General features: G+C 39.7%; 1 protein-coding gene across 1 annotated transcript in view; it reads right to left on the reverse strand.

The window, feature by feature from the left end:
- Window positions 1–19,815, reverse strand: part of luzp2 (leucine zipper protein 2) — a 305,954-nt gene that overhangs the window by 217,951 nt on the left and 68,188 nt on the right. The gene's annotated exons all lie outside the window — the stretch shown is intronic.

Genomic DNA, 19,815 nt, shown 5'->3' on the forward strand with positions numbered 1-19,815 from the left:
TGTAAAACTGTCAAAGGTAGTCACTCTGTGTTTAACACCATCCTTTAGGCACACACATTTTTTTGTAGCTTTGTAGCTTCAGTACAGAGCAGGGATGGAAATAAATAAGATTCAACTGCCTTTATCTATTCTGCTAATCAATTCTTCATGTGAATTTTCTCCGTTCAAAAATTAGCTTTACAGGTTTTATGTGTCAACAACTTTTAACTGAGTTTATAAGTAAATAAATATGAAACTGGTCACTGGATCTGGATATCTCTGGACTCGCCACCTTCTGGCCCCGAACCTCCGCACTCTGTCGTAAATTACTTTGAGTGTGGCGTGCATTTGTTTTGGAATCCAATTGTGATCAGATGGAAACAAATTTTCTTTGTTCAAGACAAATTTTGACTCGATACGACGCGCAAAGGTAAGGTATCGATCAGTGCTACGGTTTGAAAAATGACATCAAGCTAATATGGTAGTAGCTGACTATATGTAGTGCTATCAGCAGCCTGGTGCTCAGACATATCTGTAGGCTAATGTGACAAAAGTAAACATTGACAGCCTGTATGTAGTTAAGTAGCTGTCTATATGTAGTGCTATCGGTGGCCCAGTGCTGTGAGACGTGCCAGTAACGTGTAACGTTAGTTAATCCTAGTTATGTCCTGCTAGTTATCTACTGATCAGAGCTAACAACCTCACTCTTCATTTTATTGATAGACTCTCAAGTTTGAACAGACCACTGCAGAATAACTGCTGACTGTGGGTTGGAGGCAACATTAGCACAAACACTTTAGCCCCTATTTTGGCTTTTGGCTAGTATTTTAGCCTTTAGCCCCTGTTTTAGCCTTTAATTTCATATTTTAGCATTTAGCTCGTATTTTAACATTTAGGTAGTATTTTAGCCCTTTAGACCCTGTTTTAGCCTTTAGTTTAATATTTTAGCATTTAGGTAGTAGTTTAACCTTTGGACCCTTTTTTAGCCTTTAGTTTCATATTTTAGTATTTAGCTCATAGTTTAGCATTTAGGTAGTATTTTAGCCTTTGGACCCTTTTTTAGCCTTTAATTTCATATTTTAGCATTTAGCTCGTATTTTAACATTTAGGTAGTATTTTAGCCCTTTAGACCCTGTTTTAACCTTTAGTTTCATATTTTAGCCTTTAGGTAGTATTTTAGCCTTTTGGACCCTGTTTTAGCCTTTAGTTTCATATTTTAGAATTTAGCTCATAGTTTAGCATTTAGGTAGTATTTTAGCCTTTGGGCCCTGTTCTACCCTTTTGTTTCATGTTTTAGCATTTAGGTAGTATTTTAGCCTTTAAGTAGTATTTTAGCCTTTTGGACCCTGTTTTAGCCTTTAGTTTAATATTTTAGCTTTTAGCTTGTATTTTAGCATTTAGGTAGTATTTTAGCCCTTTAGACCCTGTTTTAGACTTTAGTTTAATATTTTAGCATTTAGCTCGTTTTTTAGCATTTAGGTAGTATTTTAGCCTTTGGGCCCTGTTTTAGCCTTTAGTTTCATGTTTTAGCATTTAGGTAGTATTTAGCCTTTAAGTAGTGTTTTAGCCTTGGACGCTCTTTTAGCCTTAGTTTCATATTTTAGCATTTAGCTCATAATTTAGCATTTAGGTAGTATTTTAGCCTTTGGGCCCTGTTTTAGCCTTTAGTTTCATGTTTCAGCCTTTAGTTTCATGTTTTAGCCTTATCCCCTGATCTAGCCTTTAGTTTCATAATTTGGCATTTAACTCGTATTTTAGCCTTTAGCCCCTGTTTTAGTCTTTAGCTCATATTTCAGCCTTTAGCTCGTGCTCTATCTCTCTCCTGTTTCTCTTTCTTCTGCTCTTCTGTCCTTTTTCTGTCAGACAGTTAGGCTCCAGTGTCCACAATCACTACAAAATTAATCACAGAAATCATGTTCAGCGGAAAGAAACACAGATGATAATTTTGGGAGCAGAAATTCTCACAGTTGTAGCAGCTGTAGTGATTACTTATTCTATATTGAAAAGTGGAATTAAAAGATTTATAGTACAAATGTAGTCAGGAAGCGCAGTGTGTATGGAGAGCAAAAGCATGTAGGACAACCCCAGCTCTACAGGAAGTCATCTGACATCTCAGCATCTCTAAAAGCACTTCTCTTCACACTAACAAAACAGTTTACTTTAAAAATGTCAACTTCAGCTCAACTTTTTTTTTTGTTCAACAAAAACAGCCTCTTAAGTTGTTAACTATGTTTTTTCTTCCTGAGGACAAACCTGACAGAGTCTGCTGTTTTACTTTTTACAGTCTTTATACCAACACTATTATTTCTTAAAACTTGAGATCAGAAAATTGCAACTAAAAACAAGAAAAGAGACTTTTTCTCAAGGTTTGATGGAGGAAAGCTGCAGCGTGTTGCAGTGAAAGTACTTCAAACAGTTGAATGGCTTCATCCTGGAGGAAACGAACCAAAGAAACAGTGTTTACACTGAAAGAGTGAACGCAGCACGGTAAAGGAAGTCTTGTCTGGTGATTGTTTTCATAAGCAGCAGATTCTGAGTAATTACTGTAATGTTAGCCTTCCTCCTGAAGGCCTTCGTCACCTCATCATCAGACGGTGATTGTCAGCAGATAATAAGATCAGAAGTAGCTGCTCGAGCCAGGTAAGAGCTCTCCATCAGGAATCCAATTTATTTCCGTTTGCTGCTTTAATGTAAAGCTGTCTGCTTTGTTCCATGCTTTAAACACAGCTCAACGACTACTTAAGTCAGATGATTCTGTGAAATCAAATGGAATGGGTGTAATTTATCCAGAATGAAAATAATAATTTCCATTACTGCTTAATTAAAGTGGCAGGATGAGGTTAGATACAGTTAACTGACATGTTTCCTGTCCTCCCTCCATCTTTCTCCTTCGCTCGTGTTATTCTACAGCCTGTCACGCCACGCCTGCCCACCAAACGCCTCCAGCATCCCAACCCCCCCGTGACTCCTCCTGTGATCGACACAACCACTTTGCATCGGCTCATTAGTCATGAAGTATATATAGATGACATGTTTTTCTTACCTTTTGTCAAACTGTCTAAGCTGTCTTAATGTTCTTGCTCATTACCTCCACATTCCTCTTGTCTGCTGTTCTTAAGTTTTTCTCTCTTTTTTTACTGCTGTGCTTTTTAAAGGTCTGTAAAGCTGCTTCGCCTACGAGTGACGCACTGAAAGCCTGATCTGCTGGAAGATTCAGTATTTTTGAGCATTTACAGAAGAGTCCTCTCACTTAGTTCAATGTAAAGCATTGGAGTCATTGATTTTAAAGAGCATACTGCAGGTTAAAGTTTTTTGTTAACACTTAACATCGTCTGCAAATGGCGGTAGAGATGTCAATCATTTATTTTATGTTATTCGACAAAAAAGGGCATACATTTAGAGGCTGTTTAAAACGCTCTTTTTTCAACATCATGTCACATTACACAGCAAAGGGGACTCGCGTGTCCTTACTCTACTTTAAAGTCTCTGTAAGGAGTTTCTAAGTGATCTTGAAAAAGTCTCCCTTCTGGATATCTGCCTGATCCTAAACCTTACTTTTAAATGAGATTATCAGCACCAATATTACAGTTACAGGTGATTTTAAATTGCTACTTCCTAGCTTCCAGGTCAGGTCGACCAGGACCAGATTGATTTACGGCACGTCTAAGTCTCTATGACAACACCACACCAGCTGATGAAGTTTATCAGAGAGAAGAGAGATCCGTTTTTTTCTCGACTGAAAACGATTTCTGTGATTAATTTTGTAGTAATGGTGGACACTGGAGCCTAACTGTCAGACAGAAAAAGGACAGAAGAGCAGAAGAAAGAGAAACAGGAGAGAGATAGAGCACGAGCTAAAGGCTGAAATATGAGCTAAAGACTAAAAAAGGGGCTAAAGGCTAAACTATGAGCTAAATGCCAAATTATGAAACTAAAGGCTAGATCAGGGCCCAAAGGCTAAAATACTACCTAAATGCTAAACTATGAGCTAAATGCTAAAATATGAAACTAAAGGCTAAAACAGGGGCTAAAGGCTAAAATACTAGCCAAAAGCCAAAATAGGGCTAAAACATTAACACAGCCAAACAAAAACATCTGATGTTGTTTTTCTACCAGGATTGCTGCACTGTTGCTGAACTCTTCTTCCCAGCATGCATGGTGCTGATCTTTTATTTTTTTCCTGTCTGTGATAAAAATGATCACGAGTAGGTCATGCAAGAGTCATGCACAGATAGTTTTTTGTACATCAAAGTGATACTCCGGGATGGATCAAGTTGGGTCCTATCACAAGGTTTAGGGCAGGAATTACCCCTACTCTCATCATGTCGTAAAACGGCGCTACCTTCGTTGCAGAGCCACAGCTGGCTACGAGGCGCTCGCCGCTTAGTGTATCAGTCCGCGCGCGGCGTGCCAGATATAAACAAACACAGGTAGTCTGCCAGGACGAAGAGACACGATGAGAACTAGAGCCTTATTTAGCAGTGTTTTTGTGTGAAAGTAACGCGCTGAAAATTCTCTAAATAAAGCGTGAATGCAGACTGATATCAGATTTTTTCTGTGGGAGTCCGTTTATTTGTGTTTTTGGTCAAGTAAAATATGGCCCCGTCTGAGTGCAGAGGAAACCGGCAGAGGAGCAGGGAGGGGGTGTTTGGTGCGAGCGCTCTGGGCTTCTGCTGCACAAAAACACTGCTGTAGCTTGTGCAAACCCAGCTTGTGCAAAGTTGATTCAAAACAGCACAAACACTGTCTATTGTTAAATCTCTAATTTGCTGATAGCCTGTGAAAGTCAAAAAGCTGAATATTGCCTCCCACGTTTCCTGACAGTCTGACTGCCAGCATATGGTCAAAGCACAACACTCCCACAAACCAAGGCTGTAACATGTTTATGTTCCTACATACGTTTTACTGCATGTAGCCTGCGCTGCTACGCAATCCCAGTTATGCAAAAACACTCCCATCACAGCACACGTCCATTATTCCAATGCAACCAAAGCGAGCATTCACACCTGCAGACCAAATATTCATCAGCCAAATGAGACCCAGACACTGAGCGCAGGGTGCAGAGCGATATTTCCATGTCAGCGACAGCCTGCGGGTACACAGCAGGTACGGTCACATTTCACTAAATCAAATCTGAGGGCAAGTGTAATCTGGGAAAAGGTCAATAAACCGACACTGTTGGACCTCCAGATCGAGCTGTCTCCATCAGAGTTTTTGCTGGAACCTGAAGGCTCCTGTTTTAATGCTTGTTGTCTTTGGGCTATAATCTTTTATAACAGCGAGTGTGACATTGAGTGAATTCCACCCCCGTTGCCCAAATCCCTCAAAGTGATTTGCCATTAACCTTGAAATGGTGGCTGGCGTTCCTTAGATGACAGTAGGGGCTCGGAGCAGTTTTTTTTTTTTTTTTGCTCTCTGCATGATGAGGAAGCAAATGGCCAAGAGTCACATTTGTCAGCACGCAAAGGAAAGGTAAGATGAGAGGAATGAGAGACTCAGTATTTGATCTGGGAAGACTCACAGCATTAAACTATTATAATTATTAACAATGTTTTAAAAGCATGATCTGATAAGATAATTATCACTGTCTTTGCTACATTCTTCAACAAGAAAGTGCAAAGAAGATATAAGAATGTGATGTTAAAGTGTGGAAAATAAGTATTGAACGTGTCAACTTTTTCTCATTTCATTTATTTCCAGAGCTGCAATTCAAACGAAATTTCTCCCAGACATTGGTATTGACTCAAATAATCCACACATGAAAAGAAATCACAACGTTCAGGTCCATAAATAATGATTATGGTGAATTAAGTACGATAACACAGGAAAAAAGTATTGAACACACCATGGAAAGGCTGAATACTTTGGACAGGAAATGCACCATACCACCTGAAATCTGTCATTATTATTACTTGAACTTCCAATTAGTGCAAACCAACATCAGCTGGGCTAGAGCAAATTGATGGTCCTATAAAAAAGGTTGTTTTTTCACCAAGCAGTTAAATAGCACACACCTCAGGATGGGTAAAGGCATAGAGCTGAACCATTGGGGCCATTATTCACAAGTGGAAGAAGCACCACCTTACCATCAACAGGCCACGCACAGGAGCTCCTTGAAGATTTCTGACCAGGGAGTCAGAAAGATAGTCAGAAGAGGACTCAACCAGCCAAGGACCACCCTGAAAGTGCTCCAGAAAGACTTGGAGGCAGCAGGTACGATTGTTACAGAGAAAACAATAGGTAATGCACTCCACCACCATGGCCTCTATGGGCGCTCAGCCCACAAGACTCCATTCCTCAAGAAAAGGCATGTTGAAGCTGGTTTATAGTTTGCTAAACTTTGATGTTTTTTGTACTAGGCTGAAAATGTTTTTTTCTGCTGTGAAAACTAGGGTCGGGATGATATGCTATTCTTCGTATTTGACTCTATTACGGTTTTTGGGGGGTGCCAATTTGATTTAAAGTGGGATTCTTCAATATTTATGATTTTTAGTTTGCTTTTTTAACACTAGACCAAGTGAAAAAGTTTAAGATGATGATAATGTCTACAGACTAAATCAGGAGCCAAATTTTCCCATAAAATGCACATCACATGTGAGTCAGAGAGAAACATTTTGCCCTCTGCTGGAGAAAAGTGGTAACTTTTTTCAATCCATTTTTTTGACAAAGAGTGAAATGAAGAATTTGAATTTGAAAAAAAAGATAATTTTGTTTTTTGATATTGTCAAACAAAAAGATCCTGATACGACTTCCCATATTTTCAGAGTCAGCCTCAAGCGGACACTTCAGAAAACGCAGACTTTAGCTCTTTAGCGTTGTCTCATTTTTAGAATCCAGAGTTGCTGCCCGGTTTAATCACAACACGTCGTCTTTGGCTTATTAAAGGTTCCCATGCCTCGCTTCTATTAACAGACACTTCACATGGGACAAAGTCCATTTCAACAAAAATTGCTCTTGAAGTTCTTCGGCTTATGGACCATTTGGCATTTCCTGCACCCTTCCTCTCAGCCAGGGAACATCACTCAGGGTTTGGCGCGATGTGCGTTTACTACTCAAGGACTTAATTATTCTAATCAGGGAGTTTGGAGTGTTTGGATCGAGGACAAAATGCTCCTTAAAAAACGTCAACAGCCAACTGACAGATGTCTCTTTGAGGACGTGGGTACACAGGGCAGCATCTTTAAGTGGATGATGTTTGTTTCCTCCAGAGTTACCTGAGGTTTTCTGAGACTAATGAGCCGAAAGAAGAAAAAACAGATTCGTCACTCTTAAGGACTTGAACAATTCAACTCTAAAAATATCACGTCTTTTATAGAAGTTGATTCATTTTTAACAAAAGCCTAAAACAGTTAATCCAATATGCAGAGACATCAATCGCTGAAAATGATCCAAGTGGAATGAATCGTCTGAGCCAGAGTTCCCCTGAAGGTCGGACTCGGCGAGTCAAGCGACAGTCTGACCTTCACGGCTCCGGCTGAATCAATAAAGAAATCTAATCAAGGGATGTTAGCGGAGGTTCAAAACCAAATCATGTCAGAAGAAAAGAGCTCAGGATTTGTGGGCGACCTGTTAAATCGGGGCAGGATGTTAAGTATAATTTCATTAATTGGCCAGCGCGTCGATGTTTGCTCCATCTGTTATAGATTACAGGAAGGTTTGGGGCCTCCCGTGCATTTACGGTTGCTAATCATCTCAGTAATGTATGCGGCGAAGAAAGACACTCTGAGAAAGTGATTTTCAAGTGATAGTTCACACACACACTCACACACACACACACACACAAACACACAGACCTCTGTGGTGTAGGTTTCATTAGATCATTCATCGTGTTTATCAACCAAGATCTGATATCTACCTCCTGAAACAAGCGTCATCATTCATGTCCATCTCACCAGAACCTGCTCATGCTGCACCAGCTACAACGCTACATCCATGAAACACCATCACAACTGGTTGTGCACTTACAAGCATAAAGAGGATTGGTGAGTGTAAAATTTGAGAACTTGAGATATTAAATCTTGTTTTTTATTTAAAGCCACCACAGTGTGAAAATGTACCTGGCTCTAAATATTTGTGTCAGTAGTCATAGGTCACTTACTGCTACCTTCTTGTATAGCTCTTTGTATTTGTTTTATATATTTATGCCATCTACAGTTTTAAAAATGTACTGTCTGCTAACACTCAAGAAGCCATTGCAAAGAAAATTCACCAGCCACTTTGGCGGGTTGAATTATTCAACTGTAGTTTTCTGAAAGGGCATCTGAAATACTAAACCAATAGCAATATGTGACTACGACACCACAACTCCCATGAGCACTGCCTGCACACAGTGTTTGCTCATTGGTTCATTCCCCAAGTCTTTTGCTGACGTAACTGCTAAGAAGCCATCAGACTCCATCTCCAGTCTCCGTCTAGGACACTGTCACAGCTCCTGGTGTTTAGTGCCTGATAACGTGATTTAAAACTTCACTCTCAACTTTTTCACTCTCTATTGTAAACAGACTCCGAGATTGAAGTCACAAACTAGCACCAAAACTCCCAGAGCTGTTCCCCCGCTGGAGAGTACCACCAGCGATCACACTACCCCAATATGAACCAGACTTTAGCAGGTATCACACATCCGTATGGTCCACCTACGTCATCGTGAAGCATCTTTTTACATGAAGCGCAATCTGATCAGAGTCAGCACAATGAGACACGAAGAGCACTGCTACAACTTTAGAGACTTTTGGACTTATATTAAGTCGTTTTGGCCCAACACAGCCCTCTAACACCCCCGCTTTGTTTAAAATGATTGTTAAAGGAATGCGCTCGTGGTGATTATACATCTTGGATCTCACGTGCTGTCTGCGTGCTTGTGCTCATGCATGAAGTAAACCGTGCGGAAGTCGAAAAGTGAATCGTGCTCAAGCACGGCACGGTTGGCCAGTGTGACCGCTTCCTTAAAGATCCTAATATACAAACATTTATCAAAGTTATATGTAAAAAGTTCCCTCTGGAATTACTGTAAACAAACCAAATCATTCTGAATAAATGCAACTTATAGTCCAGTGTGACTTATGTCTGTTTTCCTCTTCATGACGCATTTTCTGACCTGTGGCTTTAAACATTTATGAAGTGTGCTCAGGGGTCATTTCAATTTAGAAAAGTTTTAAATCTATTTCAAGTAAACTTTACCATGTCATCATTCACTTTAATTATATGAAACATAATTATCCAACAACAAAATTGTGGCTAGTGAAAATGCCGAGTGGCTAGTAACTCTGGGAAACCACTGGCCACAGTGGCTGGTGAGCAAAAAAGCTAACATCAAGCCCTGGCTGTGTGATTTGTGAAATGACAGTTAAGGAAGTCTAAAGCCCTGTCCGGTTTAGATCAGAATCTGATGATTCTGCGCTCCCTCGTGGTAAGTGGCGAGTAAGCTGTATGCTGATAGCTGCATCAGTTGTATAGAAGAGTGACGCCATAGCAGCAAGACACAGTGTAGCCCGCGAATAAATCCAAAGAAGAAGAAAAACATGACACAGTAAACAAAGAGAAACATCAAGCAATTGGTCTTATCTGTGATCGGCATGTGGCTCGTTGTGAAAAAGAACAATCAAACTTTGTTTCCGAGAAGACTGTGAGCCACCAGGAGAAATACAGGAAGTGACCATTCCTTCCACCAATCTATGGACCGCAGTGTTTCTAGCTCCACCTCCCGAGATCAGATCGGTTTAGTCTTGCATCCCAACGGAAGGGTCCCAAAAAGTGGAACGGATCGTTATTTTGAGGATCTGTCCTGGATTAGTCGGTGAAAATGCCTCAAAATGTGTGCTGTACAAAGTTGGGGCAGTTCTGATGGCAAAAGAGGTCCAACCTGGTATTAGCAAGGTCGGTAAGACTTCCCCGGTTTATTTGGGTGTTTCAGTTTTCAAAGCTTTTGATTTTGCCAGTACTCATTGGAGAACTTCTTGGCGACACAACTAAATATCTGTCAATGACGCTAAAGCTAAACACGATGGGACAGAAGCACAGGATCAACCTGAACTACTTCATTTTTATCAATGTGAGTAGAGTTTTCAGTTCACTCCTTTCACTGTGGACTGCCTTGACACTGACTTTGTTTCTGTTTTCATTTCTTCAACTAAAAGACACAGGGACCCAAACAAAAAAGCTCAGGGAAGTGGAGCTCTTTTCTTCATATGACAAAACCTGAAGTAGCTCAAAGGAGAAGGATGCTGCTTACTTTTAGCTCCACTCTCTGTATTGATTTTGAAGGGCTTCAATTAAAAGCCTCTGGGGAAGGTTGATGAGCAACAATCAGAAATCTGCAGGTTGAAATTTAGCTACAACCTCTGATTCATGTGAGGTGGCGTTTCATTTCCAAAAAACGCCCAAGGTTGCAGAGAATACTTTAGAAACAGAAAGTATCAGTTTAAAAAGATTAATCATGGCTGAAAGAAAAATAAAACAGCCTAATAAGCTTCATTGCACCAAAGCTGGATCCCTCCTCCTGTGGAAAAGTCTTCGCCTTGCCCGTAGCGAATTGATTCGACGGATTGATCGCTGGGACGGAGAACATTCCACCTTGGTAATTCAGTTCTAAGGCGAGTGTTTAGGGTGTTTCGTGGATCAGATTTGGTATTCATAGTCTGCTCCGCGGCCATGTGTGATAACATGCTGGATGTGCATGAGTTACAGATGTGAGGCAGCGCTCAATCAAGACCTTGCTCACTCGGTCAGTCAGCTCACAAGGTTCCAATTTTCACAGGAGTCTCCCTGCGACCTGAGCAGAGCTGCTGAGTTGGTATTTCCATCACATCCGAAGCTTCTTGTGTTTCTCATCAGCTTCCCAAAGCAGCCGCTTCGTCGAGTACCTCCTGCACCTCCTTGATCAAAACTCCTCCGTTAAGACATCTCTTAACTCTGCTAAAGCATGTGGTTGCAGTGGAGTCTGTGAGGAAGTCAGCACGGCATCAAATCATCGATACACGCTCTTATCAAGCTAAACATCATCTCATCACAGCTTCTCAGGATAAAGCTGGAAAACGCCTCCACTGAAGGGAGCACAGAGGCTGTGGTTTCAGATCTAAAGGGCCATTAAATGCACCTCCTGCCCCACAACTTTTCATTTTCACAGCTCACACATCCTTTCTTTTTTTTTTTTTTCTACAACCTCAGAGCAGTTATTGACCAGTTCAATGTGCTTCCTTTTTTTTTTCCTCCTCTAGCAAGGTTTGTTTGAGATTTCTGCGTTTCATGTTTTCACCGCAGCTCTGAGGTTACAGTCGGACTGCAAAGGTTAGGAAAACCAGTTTGCACCTGGCTTTATTTGCTGCTCGGTGATTGGTGTGTCTTCTGTCAGGGAAATCTCTCTTTGGCCAACATATTTTGAAGGTTACCAGAAAAAAAGTTTCTTCATTGTTTCCTAAAGTTACAAGCACATTCAATCAGTTAACCCATGAAGAATGAGTACGGATATGCCCTAATGGAAAGAGTGCAGCGAAGTGGCACCTTTTTAGCCCCAGGCTCCATTTCCAAACTTTGATCCGTTCCAGGTCTTGAATTAATGACCCTCTGGTTCCCGAGCCAGGTGCTCACACAGTGAGATACTGTGGCCTGAAACACATTTATGTTATTTTCAAAAACTGAAAATTAGACAAAAGATTTGTTGAAGAATTGAGCTACCAGTCATTTGTTTCATCAGATTTGCAACTTCTTCGCTAAGCAAACAGGAAATACAACCCCAAGTCCTCAACAAGTTGGATGAAAAATAAAATGTAGATAAAATCAAAATCCAGTGATTTACAAATCTCAAAACCACATGGTTTGTTTACAAAATAACAAAACATCAAATGTTGAATTTTACAGCAGAAAACCATCTCAAAGAAAGGAAAAAGAAGAAGAAGAAAAGAAAAGAAACTGAGGAATGTATGTCACTTAGCAGAGACTCATTCAACCTCCCAAAGATCAGGACCATGGACAGCAGCCTGAGACAGTTATAATCCAACATCCAGCAACAAACCCCAACAGCCTGATCTCTTTAAACCACAAAACATCTGAATTAGCTTTAGACAACTGCTTAAAAAGTTTGTTGAACAGCCTTAAACACTCAAAAGAAAGACATCGTAGCATTTTATCTACCGACATCAGTTACAAGCAAAACACCAAATTCTATCAACTGCAGCAAACCACGATCACAGGCTCAGAGTAGGCATACCCGGGGGAAAAAAATGACTTTAGTTAAAATGAACTTTTAATTCCATCCTAATCCATAAAAAGAAGGAACCTGCGCTCCTAAAATGATCTGCTGCCATTGATGCTTATTGACGCCTATTATGTTTTTCAACGTGGCAGGCAGGCAGGCTTGTAAACCAGTGTGCTCATGAACAGATCCCTGTAGGTGGCAGCAATGTGCCCTCTGGATGAGAAATCAGCTCAGATAATGAGAAGAAGATCAGCGTAGTTTGAAGAGTGAGAAAGGACGACAACGATCACCCGGGCCAAGCAGCGGAAGTCAAAGTCAGTTTAGCCCTCAGTGAGTGTCACCACAGCACAGCTCGACTAAATCAGGGTCAGACAAGTTCAGCGAACCTGACCTGGGTTCGTCATATGTGTGGACGCCATCTGGATCATCCAGCAGCAGCAGCAAAGCCTCGTTCCCAAATGCCCCAGAAAGACAGTAGCTAGCTAACAGAAGCAGACAGCTTTGGTGTTCACATGGTTATAGGATACAATACTCTGTGGGGTCAAAATGCGTGTTTCTCAGTCAGGAATGTTGAACTCTAAATTCCTGGCTCTATTCTTCTTCTTTTTTTGACACTATTGCAAATCTGCAATCTGAGCATTAAGACCTATCCTGCTGTTTCTGACTTCTATTTTTAAGGATTGCTTTTTAGCCTGAGTGTCAGGTACTCTAGAAAAACAGGAAACAAAAGGAGGTGGAGGATCTAAATGCAGATAAACAAAAAGGGTTTTAGTCAGCACTACAACTACAATACAACAACACTAATGTTAGACGCTCTGTGAGATAGAAGTGAAGTGGTGCAAGTGAATCTTGTAACTTCTAGTTATTAAAGAGTAGGGATGGGTACCTTTCACATTTGAAACGATAAGGTACCAATTCCTGGTACTTGTTAATCGTTATCGGTACTCAACGGTACCAAATTTCGGTACTTTAGTGTGTGTAGATGGAAAAAATTATCAATTTGTTTAATAATAAAATGTAAATTATCTTTATTTAACATATTTATTCTCTAATATACATCCTTTTAATGCTGTGTTCATGTCCAGCATGAAAAATCAGCTACTCTTCTTCTCCGTCACAGTCACAAGGATGCGTTCAGGTACCTAAACATGGTACCTTTTGATTTTACATGAATCGGTACCCGGTACTTTTGACTGAATTCGGTCGGTACCTATAAAAGTACCTAATTCGGCACCCATCCCTATTAAGGAGGCAAATTCATTACATAAAAATTTCTTTCAGATTTACTTTCAGTAAACAATATAACTTTTGGTGTAGGATTAAAAACAAATCTGATGATTCTGCTGTGATATGATACACAAAACAACTAAAACACCAAGATCTACCCAAAGTTTGAGTTGTACATTTATAATGAAGGCAAAATGAAATCCATTGCTTGTAGCTAAAACTTCCCAAACTTTTGTATACTACAAAACAAACCCCTAAGAATAGGCATACTACATACAACATGCAAAAGCAGTAGGCAGTGTGCAATGAAACAGCCAAGGAGAACTAACCCAACACAGGGAGCAATAAAGTGGTCAGAAAATACAGAAAGAATAACCAAGATTAACACAGGTTACACAGAAACACTCAGCAAGTTTTCTTGACTGACCAAAAAAAACAAGATACACAAGACAATCCAAAAACCAGAAACACAAAACACAAACCCAAAGCCAAACCAGGAGACTTGGCTTGCTTGAATTCATTTATAGGGAACAGGTTGTCAGGTTATTTTACATCTCCGTGCAAGGTTGGCGGAAAAAAAAAAGGTTCAAATAAGTTTTGATGTGTTTCCTTATGAGCATTTCCCTCCAATTTTTTGGACCCAGAAGAACTAAATAAGTTTGGTGAGATGAGTCTTTTTTTTAATATTTACTATTTTTTTTCTATCTTTACAGACTTTGAAGTTATGTTGGACAAAAAATGATTCAAACACCCTTTTATATGATTTGTAGAGTCTGCAGTGGACTGACCATCACCTCACAGGTATTTCAGATCTGAAAGAAACTACCGTCTGCAGCTCTGGATTGATCTTTAAACCACTGAAACTCTTGGGAGGATTGTTTTCCCACACTCAGTGTAACTCTCAGTCTATTTGGAAGGAGCCCACCCAGAGAGCAGCAGGTATAAAGAGACTGCTTTAGCTCATATTTATCTCATAAAGCTTGAGTTACTGTTTCTTTCCTCTCACCCAGACGCGGTTTAGATTTCAATTTAGCGTTGGCAGCTCAATTTAATGAAACCTCACACTGCGGAGAGCTTTTATAAAGTTGCATCAATCTTTGCAGCATTTAGTTCACATTTATTTAAGCTGAGAATGATGGGCGTAATATGTTTGAAAACTTATTCTGAAACCTTCAGTGAGAAACCAAGAGTGCAACTCAAACACATGATAGTGAAACCAAGAGAAGAGCCTCCTCTCTAACTCTGGACTCTTTTTATCCAGAGCGCAGCCTTAATAAATATTGAATTCAACTTGTGTTAAATCTTAAGAGGAGGAGATCTTGGAGCTCCATTAAATTATAATGGGTCTGAGATGTCATTCATTTTTTAGAATGACTCTTAGATATCATTCATTTTTAGGAGTGCAGTGGAGTAATGGGACGCAGATTGCGGAGGACTTGGAAGAGAATAGCATCTACAAGCTATGCTTAATGCAGGCTTGTCAATTCAAAGCCTTTGGGGTGTTGCAAGCAGGAAGCGTCATCTATAATGGAAAAAGTGTAATGTCACTTCTTTTAGGGGAATTGAATAAAATTCACCCCAGGAGAGCTGAGCAGCAGTCAGTGAGATGGTTTCATGTCACAGTTTTCATTTTGGGACACGAATCCGATGGTTTACAAAGCCTCCAAGGCAAGAAGCTGTTCTGTGGGAGTGCAGGCGGTTCACTGTCACTCAAGAAGTAAATCAACATCAAATCACAAACTGCAGATGCTGTTTCTGTGTTGAGCTTTTAGATGAATTTATTTACATCCCTCAAAAAAAGGCTCTAAACACACTGGCCAGTTGAAACTGTCACTGATTACTGAGCAGAGAGTGAGGATGTGTGTGTTCAGGCCATAACCCGATGAAACATTGTCAACCAGGCAAACCAGCCCTGGAATAGTCATGTTAATGTGTATGTCACACAATAAAACCCAACGGCCGCCCTGACTCACAAACTTAACACAAAATACAAGTTTCCTACTTGTCTTTATCAAGGTAAAGTTGCTTTCAGGGCAAATGAAACTATTTAACTCTTGTTTCATGTCAAGATCACTTAAAACAGTCAAGTGTCATCCATGAGGAGATTGATAACGACACTTTACATCAAAGTCTCAAGGTGACAGTAACTGAACTAACTTGGGATTTGAACCAGCAGCATAACAAGCAGGGTTGGATACCTTTCAGATTTGAACAAGAAGGTGGACTCCAGCACACTGTCTAACTTGCAAGAAACGTTTCGGTCTCAGACCAACTATCGTTGAGGCTGCTGTGCAACAGCGGGAAGCATACTCGATTTTTACTTCACAAACTCTGGCCCCAAAAGGCCTTAATGATGAACTTTCTCTGAATATGTTTCTTATTATACGTGTCTGTTTGTATGTATTGATGTCATCAGGTTGTACCGCATTTCAGACTTTCCATCTCTCGGGGAATTGAGTGATGCAATCATCAATGGATTGTGTCAACTTAAAGTCTAATGTAATGTTTCTCACGTTTCTTGTCTTGTGGACCTTTAATGCCCCCTAAACAGCACATTTTGTGATTAATGTTTCTATTTTTAGCCTTATTTGTAGGCTTTAAACAGTCTTCACCATGATGACTATCTTAGTCAGGAAGTCTATGTGTGTTTGTTGTCCTGTGTATTTATTTTCCCGGTGCAGATTTTACGTCATGATGATGATTGTCCACAGGTGCGATCACCACCTCTTTTTTAAGACGTCCTGCCATTTTGATTAAACTGTTTACCCGATGAAGGTCTGAGACTGAAACGTTGCAAATAAATGATTTTCTTGCAAGTTAGACAGTGTGCTGGAGTCCACCTTCTTGTTCAAATCCTCTTTTTTTCTGCGACGCACCTGTCTCCTTAATTAGATGCACGAAGAACTCTCCTGTTTTGTTACGGTATGATACGATACAGATGCCCAGTACCTGGCAATCAGTATCCGCACCTAACAGGGCGAATTGTTGGTACTTATTTGTGTTTTTGTGACAATAAATTTGTTTGATAATAAAATCTCAAAGTTTTCCAATCTCATTTTTTTTAATTCTCAATACATAAACTTTCAATCCTGTTTCTGATTTTGACTTCATTTGACTTCATTTCATTCTGTCAAAAAGATAAAATATTAAGTACAAAAAATAGAAATGATAAATATGAATGAAAGGGGTGCAGAGAAAAGAAAAGTTCTTTTAATGTCTGTCCCTTCCCTCATAAAATATTACTCACAAATCACCGAGTGCAAAAAAAAAAAAAAAAAACAAGACAAAAAAAATAAATAAAACAACCAAGAAAAAAATTAGGTTTTAGTTTTTAATTAAGTTTTTCATTATATTTGTAATATTAATTTGAAATAAATAAATTGATTTAATAAGTTGTAATATTAATTCATTACACACACTGGCTTCATTACACACACTGGCTTTACACTGGCTTCCTGTTTGTAAGAGGATAGAGTTTAAAACTCTCCTGTTGGTTTACAAAGCTCTGAATGGACTAGGGCCAGAATACATCAATGATCTTCTGATCCCCTAAGAACCACCAAGACCACTTAGGTCTTCTGGATCAGGTCTGCTCTCAGTCCCCAGAGTCAGAACTAAACATCTGGATATGTTTATCTGGAACAAGCTGCCAGAAAATATCAGGTCTGCTGAAACTCTGAGTTCATTTAAATCCAGGTTGAAGACTCACCTTTTTACAGCTGCCTTTTATTGGAGCATTTTAACAAATCATTTTAATATAATTTTAATACCTTGTCTTTAATTTCGCACTGCAAATTTTATCTTAAAATGTGTTTTTATCTTAAAATCTGTTTTTATCTTAAAATCTGTTTTTCAAATCTGTTTTAAAATATATTTTAATCTTTTGTTTGTTTGTTTGTTTTTTTTGTTGTTTTGTTTTATTGTATCTTTTTAATTAATCTAATTTTTAATTGAATTTTAATTGTTTTCTATAATTTGTTCTGCCTGTAAAGCACTTTGAATTGCCTTGCTGAAATTGGCTATATAAATATATATATATATAATATCAGGGTCCACATGTTGTAAGATTTCAGAGTAATAAAGGAAGTAGTACTGTTCTTGTGGTACTGGCCCATAACAAGGCCCTAACAACCCCCACAACATTATTCACATCGTGTTATAAGTTGACAGACAGTGTGTTCAGTCTGAGTTGGATCCTATTCACACGGTCCTGTCTCCTTAAACACTGCATCACACATTGAGATTCCTGAGCTAAACTGAACCCATTGGCTCATTGATGGACACAGCAATTGCAACCTCAGGAATTACAAATACTGAGCACACTGGGCACCCATGTGTCTGTCATTTCTCCTCGATCAAGCTATATGAACTATTTCACCTCAAGCCATCTCACCTGAGTCCTCCTCATCAAGTGGTCAAGGTCACTGAAATGTCCTCAACAGGCATTTGCTGCATGTCTCCTCCACTCTTTACTCTTCAGCTTTTCTGTCCAATAAAGGCAAAAATGCTGGACACGGACAAACTGTGACTTTCCCAGGTGTACCTCACTTTCACCCAATCACAGCTGATAGATTTTTCATGACTAACTTTGCATTAAGGCGTCAAACAATTCAGAGCAAAACAGACAAATTTAGATGAGAAGCCACACCAAAATCACGTTTTTTAATTTAATTTCCTTTTGCTTTTAAATGGAATAATATCAGGCTTTAAAAGTAATTAAACATGTTAATTTCTCCTCATCCTGTGACTTGATTTGGGTGAAACCATGAGGCTGGCACAAACTGTCACTAATGTCGTGTTTTTCTTCACAGCTTTTCAAAACTGTCAGCATGACTTTCTCTAATTAGGGAGCAATTAAGCCCATTACACCTTGGCTGCCACCAAATTTGCTCTTCTTGTATTGATTTGTGTAATCAACTACAAATCAAAGCATCATTAGGATCGGCTCAAAGAGGCGAGAAAGGCCCGTCAGACGGATGTTTTCAGACCATGAGGTGAGGCGGGAAAATGCAGCTTAAACACGTTCATACGTATGGGGCAATAAAGGGATCCAAACCAGGGTCATACTGGCCTCTCATCCAGGATTTCATTGAGCCAGAAGAATCTCTACTTGGGAATCCTTGAGGGGCTGAAATGAAAAACCGCCGTCCAATGCAGGCCTTCCCAATTAGCCCGCTGGCTTCCACTGAATTCAACGAGCTGACAGCTGAAAATAATGATGGATGCTCTTGATTTCTCCATCCCTCTATCCATATCAATCAACCAGGGCACCCAATCCAGGTCAGAGAGAGCTCCCACGTCCCAGTTCCTCACCGCTCTGAAAGTACTTTCTCCCTCCTCTTTTTTTTTTTTTTTTATTTGAATCATGAGTCAACCCCTCGGTCTCTCTGGGGAGGTCTGGATGATGTGCCAAGTACAGGCTGGGGGATAATTAACTCAGCTTTCCAATTAGGACAAAGCAATCCACCGAGGATACAAGTAGAGGGAGGATAAATACTGGAGCATTAGCATGGGAGGAGGACGGGGACAGGAAGACGGGTAAATAATGAGAGGGAGGCACACGGGCTAATGCTAAACACACAATCAAATACCACGGTGTGTGATTGATGCGGTGGTCTGAGCCTGTTTTGGTGTTTACTCATCGTTCATACAACGTTTTGTGCATTTGTCAATAAATCTAGAGCAAAGAATGCAGGTAGTTTGTATAATGTGTGTTATTATGTAAAATTAAGGGGATATTAAAAGTTTGCTGTGGTTGAACTGTAACTACAAGGTTGTTGTTGATTGTAAGAGTGTATTGAGCTGATGTTTTCACAAAATGACCAGTAATTGAGCTAAATGACACATAAAAAGCTGTGGATTTGAAAAAATAATACTTAGTCATTAACAACACTGTCAAAACTAAAAGTTGCCCAAGCTCGGTTTAGTAGAATCAAAGCCCCACAGCCACTAGGGGGCCCCCAAGAGCACTGCGCATCCAAAGTGCAGGTAGCTAAAGGCAAAACAATGTCACAAAAAAGCGCTTATCCCTCAGGGGACAAGAGAAAGATTTTCTTAGCCTTTATTAGAAAATTAGCTAGCTAGCTTAAAACTAAACAAAATGGGAAGGTCGTTATTAATCCTAACCTCTTTATATATGTATGAAACTAAGCTTAACAGTTGATTTTCAAGTTTGGCCCAATATATTTTACCTTTTCTGGATTCAAACAAAGTTTTTGCTAACGTTTGATAGCAAAAATTAATTAAAACGTCACCCTGTTAGCTAGCAGAAATGGTGCAGAAACACCTAGAGTTGCGCAAAACCTAAATTCCAAAATAAAAATGGTAACTAAAACACCATAGTTTTGATAAAAAGTTTTTAGGCTCTTATGAGGTTGTTTTGGATAAGTTTCAATACTGTAGTTTATTGCAAAAGTCAA

Source organism: Halichoeres trimaculatus, unplaced genomic scaffold (genome assembly GCF_033239565.1).
Source record: "Halichoeres trimaculatus isolate MK-OKI-2021-1 unplaced genomic scaffold, fHalTri1.1 fHalTri1_scaffold_3, whole genome shotgun sequence".
Lineage (NCBI taxonomy): Eukaryota > Metazoa > Chordata > Actinopteri > Labriformes > Labridae > Halichoeres > Halichoeres trimaculatus.